The sequence below is a fragment of the Pteronotus mesoamericanus genome, unplaced genomic scaffold (assembly GCF_021234165.1).
Source record: "Pteronotus mesoamericanus isolate MK-2021 breed Mesoamerican mustached bat unplaced genomic scaffold, CSHL_Meso_final contig_74, whole genome shotgun sequence".
Lineage (NCBI taxonomy): Eukaryota > Metazoa > Chordata > Mammalia > Chiroptera > Mormoopidae > Pteronotus > Pteronotus mesoamericanus.
This window is the reverse complement of record NW_026555247.1, coordinates 26,403,332-26,423,267: the sequence shown is the minus strand read 5'-3', so window position 1 is coordinate 26,423,267 and position 19,936 is coordinate 26,403,332. Positions and strand designations below refer to the sequence as shown.

General features: G+C 50.7%; 1 protein-coding gene across 1 annotated transcript in view; it reads right to left on the bottom strand.

Moving 5' to 3' along the window:
• Nucleotides 1–12,845, bottom strand: part of CTIF (cap binding complex dependent translation initiation factor) — a 251,769-nt gene extending 238,924 nt beyond the window's left edge. The window contains exon 1 of the mRNA XM_054583614.1: nucleotides 12,715–12,845. The gene's annotated coding sequence lies outside the window, so the exon portion shown is untranslated. The remainder of the gene's footprint in view (nucleotides 1–12,714) is intronic.
• Nucleotides 12,846–19,936: the final 7,091 nt, after the last annotated feature.

Here is a 19,936-nt window from a genome sequence, read left to right as displayed (position 1 = left end):
ATAATCCATATTGGATTAGGGCTCACCCATAGGACCGCATTTAACTTTAATCACCTCTTTAAGTGCCTCCCCCCACTCACCCTTCAAATACAGTCACATGCTGAGGTCCTAGGTTAGGACTTCAACGTGCCTTTTGGGTGACAGGGGCGGGGAGTATACAATTCAACCCGTAGCAGCAGGGTGGGTTACCTTTCTTTCTCTTTAGGAAAGAAATACAGGGTGGGGCAAAAGTAGGTTTACAGTTGTTTGTATGGAAAATAATACAACAATTAATAAGTAATAATACAAGAATAAACTCTGTTTCACAGACTCACAACTGTAAAACAACTGTTGCCTCACCCAATATGTAAAAATCCATAAGTCCTCATTCAGGGCACTGTCCTGGGCCACACTGAACTGATTCTAAATCTGGAGAGATGTCTAAAATGAGCAAGTGCTGTTTCTCATTTGATAAATATGTATTTTGCTTTAAAACTTTTTTTTCATGGCATACGGATCCTATGGCTGGTACTGCCCTAGCCCTATGGGAAAGCCACAGATGACTCAGACTAGGATAGTATCTTCAAGATGCTTACGATCTCAGAGAACAGATGAAGAAGGAATCAAGAAACGATGGGAGTGATGGGAAGTGCTAAGTGTCCCAAAGACTGATGGACCAGCCTTGACTGGTGTGGCTCAGTTGGTTGGGCATCATCCCATAAAGCAAAGGGCTGCTGGTTCGGACCCTGGTCACGGCACATGCCAAATGAGAGTCTGGTCCCCAGTTGGGGTGCATATGTGTGATGCTTCTTTCCCTGTCTTTCCCCCGCCTCCCCCCTCTCTAAAAAAAATAAAACATACTATAAAAAAGTATTCTTTAAAAAAAAAGATTTATGAACCAAATGCAGGGGTGGAAAAGGAAGATAAAAAGGAGCATTTGAGAAGAGTGCAAAAGGGCCCAGAAGGGACAGGTTTGCTCCAGGGGGTTGCTGGGTGGTCGCCTGTGGCGGGGGAGGGGAAGGTGGTACCCACGTCATCTTCCCATGGCCTGCACTCCCTAGGGCCAGAGTTCCCAACAGCACGAGCAAGAGAACTGACTCTGCTAGACACAAGGTATCCAAGCGGAGCCGCTAGGAGAAGCAATTTCCTCTTTCAGTCGCCATGGTCACCTGCAAAGGTGACTACTGTCTGCCATTGACCAGCCAGAGCCTCAGTCCCTCAGGCACCTCCAGTCCTGCTGATCTGGCCGCCAACCACATAGGCTCCGACCACATAGGCTCATACCCTCTGGACAATTCTCTCTGCAGGGGTTCTCCTCATGTCCCCAATGGCAGGGGAGTTGGAGGGGCTACTTGGGGGAGAGGGCATAGAAACCACTTACTGAGATCACACAAGAGGCCTTCAAGGGATACCTGGGGTCCCAAGTCCCAATATTTCCTGTGGGTTAAGAAATAATAATAATAACTAGAAGAGGCAAAACTATAGTGAAAGAAAGCAGATCAGTGGCTGCAAGGGCCAGGGGGTGGGGGTTTTTTTTAACCTCAAATATGTTGAGGTATAAAAAATTTTATCTCAGTAAAGCTGACATTTCCCCAAATAAATAAGTAAAATCATATTAAAATTTGGTGAAGCAAATGTTGATCATTGTTTACCCACTTTTCTACAAGCAGAGCTCGCCTCTTCCTACAGATAAGACAGAAAACGCCAAGACTTGCTTTCTCAAATGGGTATTGACCCATTTCTCTTCAGTGGGACTTGATGGCAATTTTCATAGGGGGATTCTGGGAAATTTTCCCCTCCCTGATAAATTAAGGCACAAGGGGAAACTAGAAACTCATCTTCCTGCCTGCCTTCAGACACAGCTACATGAGAACGTGATGCCTGGAGCGGTGGTAGCCATGCTGTGACCATGAGGGGACAAGCCTGAGGACAAAGGCCAATATGCTGAAAATGGTAGCCTAGAAGGTTAGAATGAGTCCTTGAAATTTTTCCTGACCTATTGAGTTAACCAACCATACAATCCCCATCTTCAGACTTTGGGCCATGGGAATCTACAAACACCTTTTCTGAAAGCCACTATTAGGCTGCTGTTCTTTTGCCAACAGCCAACATCCTGCAAGCCAGGTGGTTTTCACCTCTCCAGGCTTCCATCTCCAACCCCGAAGCTGAGGTCGTGGAGAGGTATAAAAAAGACAGAACCTTGTGGCTGGAAACTGAGCCCCATCAGGATGCCGAGTCCACAGTCTCAATAGGCACTTTCCTCTCTAGTCCCTAAACAAAATGAGGAAACAGGTGCTGGTTTCTTTTAGGGGCGAGCCCTTCCCCCCATCACCCCATGTGCATCCTGCAGTGTAAATGATAACAGTGTCAGGTGGCACCCTCAAGCATACACCCTCTCTGGTCCATCTGGCCATAAGCACCCATTTGTCCAGGACAACCCCAGTTTACAGCTGTGTCCCGGAACGATTATTAATAGTACTCATTTTACTCTCCTCTTCCGCAAAAAATTAGAGTCGCCTCTGGCTGCCCGGCCACACTTTTCTTTCCTCTTACCCAGTACTCCCCACGTTACACGAGCATGAGACCGTTCTGGCTCCCCCACCAAGGTGCACACAGGAGGCCCTGCCAGTTCACCAGAACTCAGCTCACCTCATTCAGAGCCTGGGGCACAGCAGGCGTCTTTATGCACATCTGCTAAACTGAACCAAATGTTGATGGGGTGGGAGTCTTAAGAGCAAGGGTAGAGGCAAACCACCACAATGTGAGCATGAGGAACAATTTTTGGAGGGAGAGTAGGAGAAATTGGGTGCTTTCCCAGAATCCCTGGCCCTCCCCACCGAGTGCTGTTGGCCCAGGGTCCCGTGTGAAACTGGCGGTGCACATCCGGGCGTCCAGCTGGCTGACGCAACCTCCCTGCAAGGGCCCTCCATGCCCCTTGTAACCTGTCATGGCACCTGGTGAACAGATGCACCTGCAGACGACGACCATCCTGTAGATGCGAAGGAACAGGAAGCCTTTGCTCCCCGAGACAGCACCGGGCACTGTAGACTTGACTCCAAGAGACAGATGAACCGCATGCTCTCAAAAACACTTGGATTGTGAGCACCATCCTATTTGGTGACACACCAAGATGCAGATTCTCCAGGAGGCCACTTTCTGGACCTCACAGTTGAAAACTGTACCTCAGCCCATGCCTCACGAATATGGTAAAGGCCTGCTGTTCCTCCTCAGCTAGTGGTGAGATCATGACATTGCTACCCGGAGGAAGGCCCTATAAGGGAACGGCATGGGAATGCCAGCTCCGCCCAGGCCGGATGCAACCATACACATTCCTTCTGAATAACTTCAGGCTCAACTGTCACAGCTACAGTTAGGCATTTCCATGCCTCTGCCTCTCCGTATCTCTCCCTCACAGAAGTCACTTTTATGCGGTGAGGCAAACACTGCGCCTGGCACATAACAGACACTCAATCAACACCAATTCCTGAGTCACTTATTTATAAGCCAAAATGCCTGGGTGTTGGAAGAAAGAACTTGCAGTGCGTGTTGTTGCTTCTCTCATGGCAATCTGAAAAGCACTGAACCAAAGCTTCTCAAAACTTCGACAGCACAGACTGCATCTATGCAGCCAGCTCAGCTACACTCACCTCTAATCTTCAAAAGCTCCTTCTGGCCCTGGCTGGTGGCTCAGTTGGTTGGAGCATCATCCCAGTACGCCAAAAGGTTGCGGGTTCAAATCCCTGTCAGGGCAAATACCTAGGGTGAAAATGACAGCCTAGAAGGTTAGAATGAGTCCTTGAAATTTTTCCTGACCCATTGAGTTAACCAACCATAAAACCCCCATCTTCAGACTTTGGGCCACGGGAATCTACAAACACCAGTTTGTAGAGGTTTGGGCCATGGGAATCTACAAACTGTTGCGGGTTCGATCCCTGGTCAGGGCATGTACAGGAGGCAATTGATCAATGTTTCTCACATCAACATTTCTCTCTTTCTCCCTCCCCACCCTGGAAATTAATAAACATATCCTTGAGTGAGAATTTTTTAAAAAACCTCTTTCTGTGCTGAGTTAGGATAAAGTTGGCTGGACTGTCACAGAATCTTAGCTTGACAAATTAAGGCCCTTCCATCAGAAGCAAGCAGCATGGTGAAAGACCCGGGCAGCATCTCTCCTGATAAACAAGGGGCGATGGCCGGAAAAGGCTGGACGGTGGCTGAGGCTCAAAGACCTTCCCAGCCGAAGCCTGGTGGTAAGAGAAAGCGCCGCCTCACAGGCAGTACACTCCCAGCCATGGCAAGCATCTGAGCAAGTGCTGAGGTAGCCAGGACTGCCACACAGCAGGGATCCACAGTGAGGTGACCGCTAAGATGCCTCCCCAGTTTGAAATTCTAGGAACTCACACTCTGGGCTTGGGGGAACCAGCGTGATGCATTGCCTGGGGCAGGAGTAGCAGATGGAATCTGCATAGGGCGCCCTTAGGGGGAACCTGGACAGAAGCCTGTCTGGTACCTGGCCTGAGTAAACAGCAGGGGAGAACACTCTGGCCTTCCTGGATGGCTTGTCTGCAGGCTTCTGCTAAGAGATAAAGCCCCGGGGCAAGAACAGCCCTCAAGCAGCCCCGCACATGCCTCCACCAGCGTGCAGTTGTCTTGAAGGCCCCTTTAAAAGGTTTCAAATGAGGCCTCTCTCTCCTCCTCCTCCCCACTCACTCAGGCTACCCAGGTCCTGCAGCATCTCTCCAAGGCTGAGACCCCAGTCAGGGAAGGGTAAAGAATCCCAGAGTCTCCCTAGCACCCTGAGAACCTAGGGACCATAGGCTGCAGGACCCTGGACTCCAGAGGCTTTATATGCTAATTCCTCCTCTGGGGGAAACCTCCAGACCACATCCAAAAGCAAAGCAGGCCTGAGCTTTTGAGTTTCCAGGGTAGATTCTTCTCCACCCTAAACCCAGGCCGAGGCTGATAATCTCCCTGCCCACACACTACTCTTGTGCTCCAACGGACCGATGTCGCCCATCCTTTCTGCGAGCCTGCAAACCTTGGCAGGGGCCCATTTCAGGCAGAGCTCTCAGTTCCAACTCCCTGGAGCAGATGTTATCACAACTCAACCCCCTTTGGTTCTGAGACCAGTAACCACCCCTCAAAATCCCCACCCCCAGGACTGGCCTAGCACAGGCGCAAGCTTCCTGTCCACACTCACCTTTGAGTCCCCTGGTTTCTCCTTACATCTTATGAGTTCAGTTCTTTTTGGAATGGATGCTAGTTATATTTTATATAGCATTTCTAGGTACTTAGTATTTGGAAGGTTTTCAAGATTTTTACTCCACTGTGGTACTAAAAATATTCTAAATTGGTGTTGGGATACCCTCCTTGGACTTGTTCATGGGAACCTTCCCTGGCTGACCTCCCACCCCAGCCAGCTGACTTGCCACATCCCGGCAGATCCACAGACATGGCCTGAACACCCACTGTGTGCCAGGCACTATCTTAGGCCCCCAGGGTTCAAAGCGGCAAACACTGGAGCTCTGCCCAAAATACATCAGTGCTAGAAAAATGCAGTTCAGCTAGAAAAGAAGTATCCACTCTGCTACATAATTTGTACTCTACTCTTTGCCCAGGTTGCTATAGCTTTTTAGTGGCCTCATATATTCATATCCTGTCTCTCAACTAGGCTACTTGCTCCACATATTCCCTGTCCTTTACTCATGGCCCCAGGGCCTGGGACAGCACCTTGCTCAGCACGGATGTGGAAAAGGAACACGCCTGTCCCCTAACTCACTCTCATGCTTCCAGCCGAAGCTCACTCTGGGCTGTCGCTGGATTCTGCCAGCTGGGCCTCCAGCATGACACAGCATCCCCGCCTGGCTTCCCTCATGACAGCGGCAAGAGGCGTGACAAAGGATTCTCTGACAATGGGAGGAAGAGGTCTCCTTTTATTGTCTACAACATCTCCTCCACGGTCCACTCAGCAGCAGACCTCTCCCCAGTCCCAGGACTGGGGCTCCTGCCCACATTGCTTCCTCCAGCTGCTACCCTGCATGTCGTGTTGTCTGTATGAACAGCACCAATTCAAATTCAACGCGTCTAACATTGAACTCCCCACCCTCCTCCTTCCCACCCCAACCCTGGCTGACCTGCTCTGGTAACCAGAAGGTCACACCTGGGTAAAGGCCACCATCCACCAAGTCAGCGAGGCCAGAAAACTCGGCGTCCCTGCATCTCCTCCCTCATCCCCTACAGCTAAGCAATCACTGAAGACTTTACTCCCTAAAAAATTTGAAATGTATAACCTTCCTCCACCCCTTACACATTGCCCTGGTCCCAGTCCTCTTCCCCTGTGACCTGGACACCGTACGGAGCCTGTCATTCCCTCATCTGCCCTGCAGGGGCCCAGCTGCCGGTCATGTTCCCTTCGGACCCACGGCGCACACCTGGACTCTGCTTAGAGCCCCGTCCCCCACGCTCTCTCAGCCTGCAGGCGAAAAGCCAAGGTCCTCGGCCAGGCTCTCAAAGCTCCTCAGATCCGAGCCTCGTCTGCCTCTCCGCCCTTGTACTTGACCGCACTGCTTCCGTCCCTTCCAGCACCCAGGCAGCCTCAGGCCTCCACATCTTGCCCATACTGTTCCTACCCCTGAATGCCTTTTTCCTAGCTCCTCTCCTGGCTAATTTCTCTCATCCATTCAGACGCAGCTCCTCAATTATCTCCCTTGAGAAGCCCTCTCTGATCTTGAGGCTAGAACAGGTGCCCCTTGTCCATGCTGCTGTAAGGCCCTGGGAACTTTCTCTACTGCTGCAGTTACTGCACTAGACTGAATTTAACTGCTTGCATTCACCACACCACACTGAGGTTCACTGTTTCGGTGTCTGTCTCTCTGGCGAGTCAGTGGGTGCCTTGAACGCAGTGGTGGAGGTGCGGGGGGAGGGCTGTGCCTGTTTACTGCTGTAGCCCCAGGTTCTAGCACAGAACCAAGCACAGAAACAGAGCCTGAGCACCATTAAGAAGCTCCTTCTGACCACAGGATGAGCCACTGAACATTCTTAGCCTACTCCCTACTCCACTTCCAGTGTGAACACCCCCAAGTCCATGGCCATAGATAAAAACCTCCTCCAGGACTGCCGCCACCCCAGACCGATACCCAAATTCACCTCTTCTGTGAAATCATCCCAAACTGGCCCAGACCACTGCTATGATAACTGCCTCCCATACCTCATTCAACCCACCCTGGGAAAATGAGCATTTTGTTCTGGCTTCATGGCTGGATATGAGCCAACAAGGGACATAATTTCAAAACGTTTAGGGCCCTCTACTCACAAAACTGTAATGATGATGTGACATGGTGGGCCACCTCAGCCCTGGGTGGTAGATTTGAAGTCTGAAGACCAGGGTTCAGTCCCCTGCTCTACTGCTTACTTGTGGCTTGAGAGTGTCACCAACCCCAAAGGCTCACTCAGTTTCCTCATCTGCAAAATGGGAATAATGATAACAGCCTCACAGGACTATTATAAAAAGCAGATGAGACCAGCCGTGTGAAACGCTCTGCAAAGTATAAAGCCAAATCAAGTGTCGGGTATTATAATAGTCTCCAGTGCCAGCCAACCCCCTACCCAACTCCATGACCCCCACCACTGGAAGGTTCTGTCCTCAGTTGAGTCAGGTGAGAATCAAATGAAATCTGTGGGTCCTCTTCCTAGAAATATGTACACACATAACAGCTTTGCAGACACTTCCCAGAGGTTCCTGAGGACCTTGCCCTGGGAAGGAAAAGCAAAAGAGTGCTGGAAGGCCCTAAGGCCCACCCCCGCTCCTAGATTCCTAGATAACGAAGATAAAAGACAGGGCAGTAAAGGCCAGGCCAGCCTCCAAGGAAAGCAATCTCAAGACTGTAAGATGAATTCCAGAGCCTTTCCTGGAACCAGAGGAGAGGTGAGAAGAAGATAGTCTTCTCTTACTCTTTGCAGAGTAAGAACCCCACTTAATTTTTTTCCAGAAAGCACCATGGTAAAGAGAAAGAACATTGGATGAGGCATCAACACCCAGGGTTTCTTGTCCCAGTCTGCCAAGCACTCCCAGCCACTTCACAGAAGTCATTTTGTCCCTCCGGGCCTCAGGTCCTCATATGGAGATCAGTTCGTCAACAAGGCCTTCCCAGCCCTGGGTGCCTGGGATCTGAGGACGGATCTGTTCCCACCCTGTTCTGAACCACAGCTCTGGCCTGGGTTAAATTCAGAAATAAGAAGCAGATGTCGATAGTCAGCATGGTGGTAATTCAGGGAGGAGGTTACCATCACAGCATGGCTCTAAATTAAACGGTGTGCGGGACGAGGCAGAGAGCAAGAGCCTGCATGTGAGCTGCTGAGCTTGGGTGACCAGTGAGTCAGCACTGAGACCCAGAGGTAGAGGATCCCCCCAAAAAGAACATCAAAAGGGGCTGCCACATTACTGGGTAAGCTACATTGAAATACCATCATGTTTGGAGAATTCCCCAAAACTGCGCTCTTCCCGTCTGCCTGTGCCTCCTGTTCTCTATGCGGGCCCAGGATTCTCTCTCCATCCTAGCCGCCACCTCCTGCTTCCCCCTTCACGATCTTAACTGCAAACAACAGAACCTTAAAAACAAAGGCAGTGGACCATGGAAATGAGAAGAAATTCAAGTACAGTGTTAGGAACTTCAGAACCGAGTTTGGGAATGAACAGATAAGAAGCAGGCCCATATTAAACCATCGACACAGACAGTAAACTCAGGCACAGCCTGCGTGAGACCCTGACCAAAGCCACAGCCTATCACAGCAGATAGCAGCCTATCACAAGCCATCACAGCCCTGCACAGCCGGGGCAGGACCATGGAGAACAACTTGTGAGCTCCTCATAGCTCAGCTAAGTAATCTGTTGGGTGGCTCCAGTGTCATTTCCCACTAGCTACTCAACTTCTATTGAAGGACATATGGTACCTCTGGACCCACCTGAGCGATTCCAGTCTGAACTCCAGGATAACCAGAGACATTAGGCTTGTCTTCCTCTGTTACCTGCTTCTGCATTTGCTCTAGGATAGAACTGACATTTTGAGTCCCTTGCAACCAACCTATGTGAAATTGATGAAGTCCTGGGGTGAGCGCTCTAAAATATTTATGATTTGTTCCCTCCTACAGGGTCTGAATCATCCGTTTCATTGCATTGTAACTTAACTATTTCTGCTATATTATCTTTGTGTGACCAAATCAAAGTAGCATATCCAGCCTAAGATAGGTGCTCAATAAACATTTGTTGGACTTACACATTTATCTCCATAATTAGAATATGTTTTTGGCAGGCAGGGGCCATATATTAAATTTTCTTTATATACACTTCAATCTATACAAACAGGTAGGTGTCCAATATATATTTGGGAACAAATGGTTGGTTAGTTGGTGGAACCTGATAACCTTTCGTTAGGCTGTGTCTGAGAACCTTCATGTACACGGACTCTGAGAAATACATACATGCATGTTAGAGCTTTTTGTTCTTTTGGGGGCTTCCCCGTCCCTGGAGATGAAGGGAACAGGAAGTATAACCTGAGATGGTTTCTCAGGGGTCTGCACTCTAAATCCGATGGTTTTGAAAGCAGTAACACTAAAGAATAAACTTTGGATCCAATTAGAACTCCATTAACACACCCGTATGAACATAGGCATGTGTTACATGAACACATGTACCATATGCATTTGGTACATGTAGGTGTGCTTCTGGAATACACCCGATGCATCAATGCTGACAACCACCAAGAGCGTATTTTCAGATGAGTGGTAATAACAGCAATGAAGACTTCCATCCATTCTTTAGCGGCTGTTGTCATTAGGACTGGTAGCAAATCAAAAGTATTTTAACAAAAAGTAATTAACAGCATTAATATACCCCCTTTCTCAGGTTCAGTGCTTCCTGGTGTACCAACACCTACTCTAGGGGGGAGAAAGTGGCCACTATTTCAACTAAAAGCCATAGGCTAGGAAGAGAAATCACAAAGAGGGGAAAGTAGCCCTTCTGCCCCTGAGAGTCCCGGCACTTTCTAAGCCTCAGTATGTTCAATCTGTATGCTCAGTATGCTCATCTGTGAAATGGGGTTAACACCCCCTACCTCACAGAACTCTCTTAATAAATGCAATGATACAGGGGTGGGGAGGAATCGCCCTGCAAAGTCATACAAACTTATTATTAATCTAGCATTCTGTTAATCACTGATGACACTGTACCCTAGAATGCAGTACAAAATTACTGCCTCCAAGCAAGCACAATCCAGGACAGACACTTGACACAGCAGATGAGGTGATCTGTGTGCAAATGGAATCCTGTTTCTAATACTCAAAGGGAGTTCCCTCAGGCAACCTGAGTGCATCCTGTGAGGGGCTGGAATCTTCTCAGGTTTGTTCGGTGCATTCCGTTCTCCTGCAACTGAGTTTTCCTGAAAGCCAGGCAATTTCCTCTCGAGGTCCGAGCATGCTCACAACTGGGATTCCTGAGGTTTTCTGTCCAGGCCGGCGCTTGGCCGGCGGGCCCCGGCTGGACAGCCTGCGGCCTCTCCCGCCCACTGGGCGGCACCTTCCTCTCTCTTACAGCTCGGGCGGCAGCCGTGCTCAAGCTGTGTCACTTTCGCCCGCCAGAGTCTCCTGCCTGCCGAGGACCTGGCAGCTCCAGCGGCTTCCTTCCTTAGCACGCGGGAACATAGCCCGGGAGATAATTCCCCGGGCTCTCAAACCGAGCGGGCGGAGTCGGCAAAGGCATGCGTCTGGGCATCCGGCAGCAGCAACCACGAGGGCGGCAGCGCTGGGCTGGGCCCGGGCCGGGACCGCAGACCAGCCTTTGGCCCGCACTGCCTCCTGGACGAAGAACTGAGCGGGGTCGCAGAGCACGCTTATTTCCGCCAGGGTCTGTAAAGGCAGCCGTGGCGAGCGAGGACAGGCGCACCCACAGAGCGCCTCAGTGCAAGGATCAACCCTAGTATCGGCGTGGGCAACACGTGCTCGCTGGAGGCTTCTCCTGGCCCAGCCAGACCACCCTCCTCCCCTGCGCCGCCTAGTAGGCGGCCAGTCTGCTGGGTCTGGGAGCGTCAGAGACTTGGAGGTAGGGACTGCAGGTCTCCTGCCCCACAGCCGGCGGGTACTCCCTTGCAAACCCGGCGCACAGGCAACCCCACGGTCTACACCTGACCCACAGACCCACCACCCCCATCTCTAAGTATGCCGGGCACGCGCACACGTGCGCGCGCGCCCGCGGACACAGTACTACGAGTCCAACTGGGACCACCAGGGGGCTGGCGGGACCTATCTTCACAGCGATCAGGGTCCACATACGCCCCCCACTACGCTGCGGTCTGCGGTTGCCTCCCCACACTCACGATGGAGCGGTGTGTACACACACAAACAGCTGGGCGGGGGAGGCAACGCCTCACTCCCGGGGGTGGGGACGCACACCGCGCTGCCAGCCATCCCTCCTCCCCTTTACGCACCGCACCCCCATCCTGCTCACGGCTGCCCGCCAACCCCAACCCTGCAAACTCCACGAAACCAAACAGCCAACGCCGCCCAGATGGACCCCCGCTTGTCTTTTAACGCCAAAAGAGAGACATACTTGGTCCCTCTGACACCTTCTCCAGACGCACCCTGGCTCCCGCAAGCGGCCCTGAGGAGCCCCAGACCTCCGCCGCAGACCGAGCCACCGCCCCCTGCCAACCCTCCTCCAAGACCAGCGTCCAGAACAAGTCACCTGCTCTTCGTCCTGAAAAACCCGGGCCAGAGCCCACCCCACGGCCTCTCGAGTCACTCGCCAACGAGAGCCTGGTTTTTCAGAGCCTGTCAACTTAACCCCCGCTCCGCCGGGTGGATCTATTCCCCAGGCCCAATTACACGCGGCGACAGTAATAATAATTTTCACAAAGCCAACAAAATCACCACCGTGGGGGGTATCCAAAGCTGGAACCTGAAAGGATCCGCCGATTCGGTTTCTTCCTCTGCTCCCATCCCTCGCGCCCCCCGCGGCCCGCGGGCTCACCGGGGACAGAGGGAGGGTACAGACTGTCTAGACGACAGCCATCCCCGCGCCCGCGGGGTCGGGCGCGCACACACTCACACACGGTCGCTGCCACAGACACAATCAGTCACCGAAGGAGGGAGGGGCGGCGTGGAGATACTCTTTCGGGGTCCCTCCTGCAGCCGCGAGGGCGCAGCCTCCGGCCGGCAGCGGCCACCCGGAGCCGCGCTCCTACCTCGGCGGAGCACGATCTGAACAGCTGCAAGTTTGGCTGCTACTAAACCAACTGCTCGATGCAGCAAATGCGGGCTTTAAAACAAAAGGGAGAGGAATCACGCTCGCCGCTCTTCCTCCCCCCGGGTCGGAACCCGGCACATGACAGCAGCTACACGGCGCGGCTCCAAAGCCAGCCAGGCTCCAGCCGTGCGCCCCTCAGTACCCCCGCCCCACCAGAGCTCCAAGACCACGGCTGCTCACGGGGCGGGGCACCCGGCAGGGAAGGGGCAAACCTCGGGAGTGGCGAAATCGTGGAGTGCGGTCCTCGACAGAGAAGGGGGGGCATGGATGAGCGCGGACGCCCGGCTGCCCCTGGCGCAGGGAGGGGGAAGGGGCTAATTGTTTGGGGTGGTTTTTCCCGGATTTACCTATGAACACGCAGCCCTCCTCCCCAAGGGTCCCCGAATCGACCGGCAAGCTGAGGTGACTGAAAGAGAGGGGGCGGACAGGGGGATGCTCACCTCGGGGTTCTTCTGGCCGCCGCTCCGAGTCCGAGTCGGGGGTGGGGGAAGGGGGCAGGGAAGGGGAAGGGAGGGAGGAGGCTCGGGAGAGCCGACTCCCGCTGCGAGTTCCGCGCGTCCCAGCTGCGGAGGGGTTCGGGCGCCCCAGCGCACAAACCCAGCCAAGAAGGGAGGGAGGAGGGAGGGAGGGGGGACGAGGGAGGGAGGGGCGGGTGGAGGGGAGGGAATAGAGGAAGGGAAAAAAATATATCCCTGCTCTGACACAGGGAAAGAGAATGTAGGAGAGTGACGTCCAGGCTCCGCCCTCCCCCCCGGCCACGTGCAAAGACTTGAAAGGAAAGAGGGCGGCGAGAGGCCTGCTGGGTAATGTAGTTCGCCTTTCTTTCCCGGGATGGCGGGCCTTGGAGAACCCGGTGCGGCGGGCAATCCGGGGATGCCGCCAGAGCACATGAGATATCCCAGCACAGCGACGCCGGAGCCCGCGCCCAACGTCCCTAGACGCTAGGGAAGCACTGGGTGCAGACCTCTGCGTTGGGAAAACTGAGGGCTTAAACGCGTTCCAGGCTTGCGAAGAAACGTTTGGTTTTCGGGTCAGAAATGCTTTATGGATGAGGACTTTGGCGCTTAAAGTGCAAAGTCTGTCCTAATGGCAGATAAAAGGGAGCTTTGTGTGTGTATTGGCCGGCCCGAGTGGCGTTATTAATGCTGCGTTAAATGCTACCGTCTCTTATTGAGATGCATATGTTATAATTAACATTTGAACATCTCTGTGGCAGGGGCGGGATGTTGTAATTAGATATACACTTTGCAACCAATTAATTTTCCATTGGCCATGCTGTGGGCTGGCACGGGGGACTTGGTGGCTGGGAGAATTCAGTACAATGGAAAATTTGGTAATCACTTAACCAAATCACCAATGTTTTCTGAGTACCTACTAGGTGCCAGGCACAGAGCTTGGCACAGAGAGGCATTCAGGAGAAATGTATGATGCTGTACACCCTCCAAAGAAAGGGGTTAAAAACTCATCAATGGAACTGTGTGACACAGTATAACTGCCGTAGAAATCCTTTTATTAATTCAGAGAACTTTTGGTGAGCACTTTCTACAGACGGAACACGTCTGGAAATGCCAAGACAAGTTAGACCCTCAGTCCCTGCCCTCAAGCTCAAAGTCTAGTGTAAGGATTACAACCAATGCAAGTATAGGGGATAAGTCCTAGACCCCTTAACACAGGGATAAGCATAAAGAGCTAGGGAACTCTCTCGCGGAGCGGCCAGTAGGATGGAGGATGGATGGGAGTGGGAGAAGGTCAAGGAAGGCTTCCTGGAGGAGGTTTTTGGGGTGTTTTTTTTTTTAACAAAGGCGAAGGAAGTAAAAGGCTTCAGACAAAAGCTACAGGGTACAAGTGCTCCAGGTAGAGAGAAGACAGCAAATTCTGAAAGTCCCGACAATTTGGCAGGGCAGAAAGGGCAGATTGATGGGGAGCGGGGGTTGAGGGGGAGTCTGGAGGGCAGGAGTCTGGGACAGTTTCTCACTGGAGACAGGGCTTAAGGTGGGCCTTTAGGATGGGTGGGACTTCATTTTATGTGGAGAGCTTGTGTTCCAGTCTTGAGGCTTAGCATGAGCCAACCCTTGGACAGAAAGCAAAGCAGAATCCAGCATGGTATAGTGTACCTTATGGTTAGATAGAACTGAGTGTTAGTCCACTTTTGTCACTTTAAAGCTGGGTGAATTTAGGGATGTTACATGACTTCTTTGGGGCTGCGTTATCCTCAAAGAGGGGCAGAAACAGCTGTATCATAAAGTTGTTAGGAGAACTAATGAGACGTGGAATAGCCTGGCTGTTAGTAAATAACAACAACAAAAGAGAATCCAGTCCCATCCTATAGAACAGCTCATTTGATTCTTGTACCAAAGGGGATGGAGGCATGTCTTCCCCTCACTTTTAGAGGAAGGCAGCAGGCCTGCAGTTAGTCATTCATAAGAAGCAAAGTGGGTACCGGAAGCCAGTTGTCTGGGTGCCAGGTCCAGTGTCCCCACCTCACCCCCCTGACCCCACCCTCCAACACACACACCAGCCAAAGGAGCATATTTAAACACACCTGACTCTTCCCCTTCTTTGCCTCTCGGAATCTGCTCATTGGCTCAGCAGTGTGTTATTTTTGTACTTTAACATGAGTATTTCTTGGGTTTGCAAAGTATGGAAGAATAGCACCAGAGTCTCTCCACCCGGCAGACTGCCATTTACCTACCTCGTTGTCAATGCTGCTTGCACATTCTTGAGAGGCACGCCACCTGCAAGGGAACAAGAATGGAATTGTCTGGGTTTTGGTTTTACTTTTACTTTAAATCACACCCCAGAGGTGAGAACAGGATTTATCCCAGAGGTGCTGAGAGGCTGAGCTGCATGCAGAATGCAAAACATGCGCGGAGAGGACACACCCCTGCTTGGGGTGTGTCGGGTGAGACGGGCCAGTAGGAACAGCACGGACCAAAAGCCTGACTCCCGGGTTTGCAGCCCAGGAGTGACATTCCTGGATCTGTGACCTTGGGCAGCTTACCTACCCTCTACCAGGGTGACCTTGGGCAGCTTAGTCAACAACCTCTCTTGGCTTTCTGAGAACCAACAGTGATAATACATTTAAACTGGATCTGTCCCGCAGCAAATACTCAGTGATGATGGATTCCTTTCTTTGCCCCGGGGGTCTTTCTGGGTCAGAAGAAAGATCCCTGAATTTTCCTTTCTGTAAAGTCAGGCCAGCAGAGGTGCCGGTACAGGAAGGATTCTGGGGGTGACTCATCTTCATGCGTGATGTAGGTTCAGTTTGTCTTCAAGGAAGCTTCACCCTGTTCCAGTGCTCACCCCCGGCTGGCCTAGCTCTGAACCCTCACCAGCTGGCGGTGGTTATGTTCTTCCTCTCCCCAGCCTGATGCCCAAGGCCCTGCAATGGGTGTCCCCACTTAAGGCATGTCCTGGCCTCCCGCGTTGCTTCTCCCTGCCTATGAAAACCTACCTCCTGCCTTCCAGATCCTCAGAGCCTGGCTCTCTGCTTTTCCTCTAATCGAATACCTTCACTAGTGCATGACAAGATAGTCTTTTCATTCTCCTCCTCCAACTCCTACCTGTTTGTTTTCTCATCAAGAGCTCTCTGAAATGGCATCTCAGGACGAGGATTCCCGGCTGGAGTGGGGGTCTGGGAGAGGAAGGCTCTGCAGGTCCTTCAGACCTGAGTTTTCCCGCGCGGGAAGCCTGGGGCTTTCTTGGTCCCTCATCTAATGTCCTTTCTCTGCTCTGCAGTTGATCTTATGTTCCACCTGCAAGTTTAGGTCAGGGTGGCTGCTGGGTGCAGAGTTTATGAAATAACCCTGAAATTGGTTTAACTGGGACAGATTTGAGTTGCCAAGCGTTGCTTTGTCTAATTTGTCACCACGTCGCCCAGAAATTAAAAGCCAGAATGTTCCTCTCTGTTTTAAACTATTGCTTTTCCTAATCCTTACTTCCCCTAAGATATTTGCAAAAAGAAATGTTTCTCCTTCCTCCAGCCAGTCCATCAACCGACACAATTATTGCAAGCCTGGTGGGAGCCCCCCCGCCCCGAGCGCTGGGGGAGAAGTTCCCTGCCTTCAGGAGCTGACTAGACTAGCCTGGCCCTCCTGAGACAACGGGGAAACTGATGAAGAACTGCGCTGTGTGAGGGTAATTTGCTTCCTAGAAGGCTGGAACAGACTGAGAAGGCTTCTGGGAGGAAAGTGGAACTGAGTCCATGTATAACACCCCATAGGGAAGGTCAGCAGTGGCCTAGCATTGGCCTGGGAGGCTTTGCAGAAGCAGCATCTTTAGGTGGACACTAGAGAGTGGGTTCTTCAGGCATCAGTTTGGTGGCCACTGACCCTGCAGAAGGAAGGAAGTTACTGGTCTAGTGTCTACGCTCTGTTACTGTGGCGTTGGCCTGGGGAGATAATGCCTTGATAGAACCAGGTTAAATTTCACCCAGGCCTCATCTCAGCTTCCACTACACAACTCCAAAGACCAACACCTGAAAGACAGATGGAAAGTGATCCTCTAAGGTTGAAGTTGGTGGTGGAGGAAGGGACATCAATAGGGAACAATGAGCTTGAGAAAAGCAGAAGCTAAGTAAGAATAAACTGACCAATAGTTTATGCAGAGCATGCTATGCAGAAGGCACTGCAGTGCACCCTGGGGAACTAAGTGTGTGAGACTGGGTTCCAGGTCCCACCTGTCCCTCCCCTGCAGAGCCACATTTCCATTCTTTGGACCTCATTTCTCACATCTGTAAATGGGAGGGTTGGATTCTACAATCTCTAAAATTATTTCCCAGCTTGAGGTTCTCCCTTCAAGAAGTTTACAATTCAGCTGGCAAAAGAAGCTGTAAAGTTAAGAAGCCAAAAAGTGTGTTGTAGAAGCTGTTTAAATTCCAGCAGAATAGGAAGAGTTTATTATATTCATTAAACAAAGCCCTGAAGTCCGTGAGGGAACAGAAGAAAAACAGATCTTGTCTTACAAGATTCAAGAAACATAAGTGGCCCTAGCTGGTGTGGCTCAGTTGGTTCAAGCACCGTCCCTTAACTGAGGGGTTGTGGGTTTGATTCCCCATCAGAGCACATACCCAGGTGTGGTTCGATCCCCAATGTCTGGTCCATGCGGGAAGGAGCCCCAGTCTGGGTGCACTGATTCCCGGCTTGGGCATGGACAGGAGGCAACCAAGCAATGCTCTTCTCTTACATTGATGTTTCTCTGTCTCCCTTCCTCTATCTCTTCCTCTCTCTCTAAAAGCAATGAGAAAAAAAGAGTCCTTCAGTGGAGATAAAAAAAAAAATTTAAAGAACAGTAAGTGGGGGAGGGGGATAACCGGGGAAAGAAGGAGAAGGGTCGTCAAGGAACATGTGTAAAGGACCCGTGACCAAAGCCAAAGGGAGGTAGGATTGAGGGTGGGAGGTGAGAGTAGGTGGGGCAGTGGAAAGTGGTGGTGGGAAATTGGAGAGAACTGTACTTGAACAGCAATAAAAATAAAATATTAAAAAAATAAAAATAAGGAACAGTAAGTGAAGCCCATGAGTAGACAGGCATTTTTCAGGTGCTTGAGGGTTCAAGGTCAGACCTTACTGCTCAGTGGTATGAGCACCTCATCCATGGATGGCCTTGTCCATGATGAGGACCTGGGCAAAGGTACACCCCCCCATCTCTGCAAGAGACAAGTTTCATTGTCCAGCTACCCTCTAGAAAAGCTGTGCTATCCTCAGCCTGGGAGGGGTAGCCAGGCTTACTGGACCAGATGTCCTTGAATCAGGGACACCAGGCCATTGGCTAGGCTTGGACTTAAGTGGCCCTGGCTCCAGCAGATGAACTGAGCCAATCAGATTCTCTTTTGCAAGAATCTACAAGAAAAGACTGAGAGGCCTCTGTTCATTGGTGGCTGTGCTTTAGTCTGGTCGAGGGAAAAGGGACTTGTGGCCTTGGTGGACCAGGTGCAAGATGAGTAAGCAGAGAAAGGGGGTGAAGGGGGAAAGAAGATGGGAGAAGAATCTAGAGTAGTCTCAGTTCCTAACTTTCCAATTCTGTCACAAGGCGCTCTTAGATTCCTGGTATCTCTTTATCCTTATAGTAATTCTCTTTCATTTGTACTAGCTTGAGTGGGTTTCTGGTTTTAGTAATCCAGAGGCTTACATCTCGAACAGCCTGAAAGAGAGGAAATGCAGAAAGAGGGTTTGTGGCTGTTCTGATCCCTGATCCTGAGGATGCTCTTCCCTTTCGTATCCTAGATGTTTCCCTATGTTTGCCTATGTTTAACATAAAAGTGACTATCAATATGTATCTCAGTATTTTCTTCTCCTACTTGAGTGGCTCATTTTAGGACAATGCACCTGGGGCCCAGGTACTATACTCTGCATTTGGAATGTTTGTCACATTCCCCAATGTGTTAATAATAAAGTGGTTGCAAGAAATAATGAAGACGCAGTCAGCTAAATCTGAGTAAGATTTCATTCCTTCTTTGATGTATTTATTACCCTAGTACTTTTTATTTTTTGTAGTTTAAACAAGTGATTTATTATGTGTAATTATACTAGTTGAGATAACATACTTATGCATTTTTGCATCCAGCTTTAGCCAACTAATAAAATTTAAAACACACATTCTCTCTGTAATTAAAAAGTCTTTATAGGCACCATTGGAAAAACTACTTAATGACCTTTTTTTTTTTTACCTTAGTGTTTATTAAATACATATAATGTGTTTGCTTTAAGTTAAATAACATGAATGACAAGCGCACACAGAAATGTGCATTAATCAAGGCTCACAGTTTAAGTCAGAAGAAAAAAACAGACATATTTTAAAACAGTTAGAAAAAAAGATTTTGTTTATTTTTTTAGAGAGAGTGGAAAGAAGGGAGAAAGAGGAAGGGAAACATTGATGGGTTGCCTCTCATTGCCTCTCCAACACCCCCCGCTGGGGGCCTGGCCTGCAACCCAGGCATGTGCCCTGACTGGGAATCAAACCAGTGACATTCTGGTTTGCAGGCCAGTGCTCAACCCACTGAGCCATACCAACTACCTTGATAGCTGGAGTTTATAAATGGGAATGAGCAAGTGTGGGGTGTGGGGTGAGCAAAGGGAGGAAGGAGGAGACAGGAAGTCTAGAAAGTTTGTTCTGTGGAGCTGCTTTGAGCCCCGACTCAAGAGGCACACAGACCAGGATTTGAATCTTGCCAGCTTCGGGCAGGGGTGAGTGCTTTGGACTAGTATCCTCTATCAAATGGGAAAATAATAGTGTCTACATTGGTAAATTGTTTTGAGGATTAAATGAGATCATGTGTGGGAAGCACTGAGCGCATTGTAAGGGCTCACTGAAACTTAGATTTTAATTTTTGGTTATTGTTGTTGTTTTTGTTGTTACACTGGGGATAGTCTGTGTGGGACCCTGAATGAAAAGCTGACCAGTTCATACTTTGCAGCCCAAAGGGGTATGGTTAGATTTTATTTCTAGCAGTAATTCAGGCAGTGGAGCATGACCGCACTCTGGCCCGAACCAAGAGTCCAGTAGTCCGCACGAGCCCCTTCAACATGGCCGTGGGTCGGGGTGGGGGGTCAGCGGAACCTGGGGAATAAGGAACAGTCAGTCCTCTGGAGCCATAGAGGTGATATTCTGTCCTCTCTCACCCACGAGCGGACGCAAATACATTTACCCCATCTCTTCGTTTGTTTT